Source organism: Cervus canadensis, chromosome X (assembly GCF_019320065.1).
Source record: "Cervus canadensis isolate Bull #8, Minnesota chromosome X, ASM1932006v1, whole genome shotgun sequence".
NCBI lineage: Eukaryota > Metazoa > Chordata > Mammalia > Artiodactyla > Cervidae > Cervus > Cervus canadensis.
In genome coordinates, this window is record NC_057419.1 from 24,029,148 (window position 1) to 24,032,694 (window position 3,547).

Genomic DNA, 3,547 nt, shown 5'->3' on the forward strand with positions numbered 1-3,547 from the left:
TCTATGGCTGATTCATATCAATGTATGACAAAACCCACTGAAAAAAAAATACTCAAAAAAAAAAAAAAAAGACAGAAATATAGACCAATGGAACAGAATAGAAAGCTCAGGCTTCTTTACGGTCAAACTCTCACATCTGTGCATGACTAATGGAAAAACCATAGCTTTGACTATATGGACCTTTTTCAGCAAAGTGATGTCTCTGCTTTTTAATATGCTGTCTAGGTTTGTCAGAGCTTTTCTTCCAAGGAGCAACCATCTTTTAATCTTGTGGCTGCAGTCACTGTCTGCAGCGATTTTGCAGCCCAAGAAAATAAAATCTGCCACTGTTTCCATTTTTTCCCCATCTATTTGCCATGGAGTGATGGGACTGAATGCCATGATCTTCATTTTTTGAATGTTGAATTTTAAGCCACTTTTTTCACTGTAGCTGTCTAACTTTCCCGGTACCATTGTGTATTCCTGCCTCCTTTGAAAGAAATCCTTTTAAAAAATACATTTCGGATTTGATTTGTTGATGTTTTCTTTAAGATTTTTGCAACCAAATTCATGGAAGACATTTGCATATAGTCTTCTTTTTCTTTTTTTCCTTTCTCCTTCCCTTCTTTTCTTTCTTTACTTGCCTCCATCCATCCATCCATCCTTTTTTTTTTAAAGTACTTTTGTCTGGTTTTGATGTGAGAGTAACGCCAGCCTCACAAATGAAATGTAAAGCATTCCCTTCTTCTTTATTTTTGGAAAATATTATATAAACTGGTGCTAATTCTTCTTTAAGTATTTGGTAGAATTCTCCAATGAAACCATCTGGGCCTGGAAATGTATTTTGTGGGAGATTTTAAAGGATGAATTCATTTCTTTAATGACTATAGGACTATTAAGATTATTTAATCTTGCTTTGATTTGGTAATTTCTAGTTTCTTTAAGAATTGGTCTATTTTTCCCAAAGTTTTAGAATTTGTTTATGAGCACAAACTTCTTTGTAGTATTCTCTGCTGGATCTACAGTGATATCCCCTGTTTCATTCCTGATATTGGTGAATTTTGTCTTCTCTCTTTCAATCATTATCAGTTTTGCTTTATCAATTTTACTGATTTTTCCCCCTAAAAACCAGCTCTTTGTTTCATTAATTTTCTCTATTGTATTCCTGCTTTCCATTTCATTGATTTCTATTCTTATAATTATTATTTACTTCCTTCTTCTAGCTTTGGGTTTATTTTGCTCTTTTTTAGTAGCTCCTGAGGTAAGAAGGAAGATTACTGATTTGAGACTTGTCCTCTTCTAATATTAATAGAAGCATTCAGTGGTATAAATTTCTCTCTCAGCACCACTTTAGCTGTGGCACACATATTTTTTATTTTTTATGTTTTCATTTGCAATGAGTTCTATGTATTTTTAAAAATTTCTTTGAGACTTCTTTTTCAATTCATGAATTACTTAGAAATATGGACTTACTCTGCCTCATCATAAATGGTTGAAGCGGAAGTTCAGCTGCCCTCTTGACCCTGCTGACACTTTCCTGGCAAAAATGGGACACCAGCTCTTACTGCCTTGTTGTCTTTGAGTGGAGGTGTAATTGCAGCTTCCCCAAAACCTTACTGACACCAGGGAGAGGGGAAGCCAAGGGATGATTTACAATGATTTGTTGTTGTAGGATGAGAACAATAGCTCACCTCCCAGCTGGACTCCAGTGAAACTCAGTTGGAGTGGTATGATTTCTTTGTTGGTGTTTAACTGGAGTAGGGAGGTTACTGCTAAAAAGGTTTTCTGTTGCTAGGTTGCCCCTTTACCCAATCCTTTGGGAAACAGTAATAGGCTTTTCTTGGAGCTTTTTTGTCTGTGTATGTTGGTGGTTCAGGCTAGAGGCTTCTATATCATCTGAGACATATTGGAGACAATAAGAAAACCCAGGGAACTTCACCACTGTCTTTATTTCAGCCCTAAGTCCTTAGGCAATGTGCCTTCTTTTTTCCACCTTTCAGTCTTCCTATGCTTGTTTGTTATGTTACATCCAGGGATTTTTAGGTATAAAAGAGAGGACCTGGGAGGAATGGGACTATTCCATCTTGACTGGACCCAGAAATCTATGATAAGCTTTTGATGAAGTGAAGTGTTAGTCACTCAGTCATGTTTGATTCTTTGTCTCCCCATGTACTGAAGCCTGCCAGGCTTCTCTGTCCTTGGAATTCTCCAGGCAAGAATACTGGAGTGGGCAGCCATTCCCTTCCCCAGGGGATCTTCCCAACCCAGAGATCAAACCAAGGTTTCCTGCATTGTAGGTGGATTCTTTACTGTCAGAGTGACCACGGAAGCCCTCAAGGGTTCTTGTACATGAAAAGTTGGGAGACATTACTGTAGTATATTGTCAGATGTTTTCCCTGTGTATAGATTTTTGTGTATTTTTCTTTAAAAATGATTTGATTAGACCATATATATGACTTTTATATGTCCTTTTAATATTATAACAAGTAATTTTCAATTCTTTCATAATCTCCTCATAAGCATGTTAATGGCTAATTGAATCATCCTTCTAGTTTAGCTACATTGGTTGTTTCTACTTTTTCACCATTACAAATAACATTATAATGAATGTATATGAACAAAGAGCTTTTCTTTAGTTCAGATTATTTTCTTGGTTTATATTCCTATAAATTAAATTATTATGTTAAGGCATAAACATTAAAGTCAACTGGCATAATATATTTTAATTTTTATTGTATTATGACAAGGGAGTATCCCCTTTTCACCTAAAACCCAGCTTTACCTAAAGACCAAATGAAATGTCTTTCTGAACTGAGATAAAATTGTTTTATATAAACTATATTGGAAAAGTTGATGTGAAATGTAGAAAATTGCCCTAATCCAAGGGAATCATTATTCAGTTCAAAAAAACAAAAACAAGACAGTGTGTGGCTACTTCAAAATCCTCAGGAAATATGCCTGACACATTCTTTGAAGTGATTCAGAGCCTGAAACAGGTAAAATGGTAGCTGTCTATGTTATTCTCTGTCGGTGATACCAAGGAAACAAGGGTAATGTCTTGTGCAATCTGTGTTTGTTAGGGAAAGGGGTTGCCTAGTGCCATTTCACAGTCTCTCTCTCTCTCTCTCTCTCTCTCTCTCGCTCTCTCTCTCTCTCTAAGGTAACATGACTTTCTAGAAAGCCTTAGGTTTTAAAACCACACAAACCTAAGTTCAAATCCCATCAATTTCAAATCCTCTCAGGGTATAAACTTTCTCACCTGAATACTCATTTTATAAAGTTACCTTAATGATTTACTTAACTGAAATAGGTATGTGAATGCTGCAGCATAGTATCCAGCATGTTTTACAAAAAATATTTCAGAGCAAACCTCCTACACTGAATGCTAGTGAGAGCAGTTGTAAAACCGCTAAAAACCCAAGGATGTGCTGCATCATTTGACCTAATTATTGTGCTAGTATCTTCCATTTGCCTCTCCGAATCCCTTTTACTCCTTTTCCACCCAGTTCTATACCCCAAGGGAACAGAAACTGAAGCAGTGCCCTGAAGAACAGCTGAAGACCTCTTA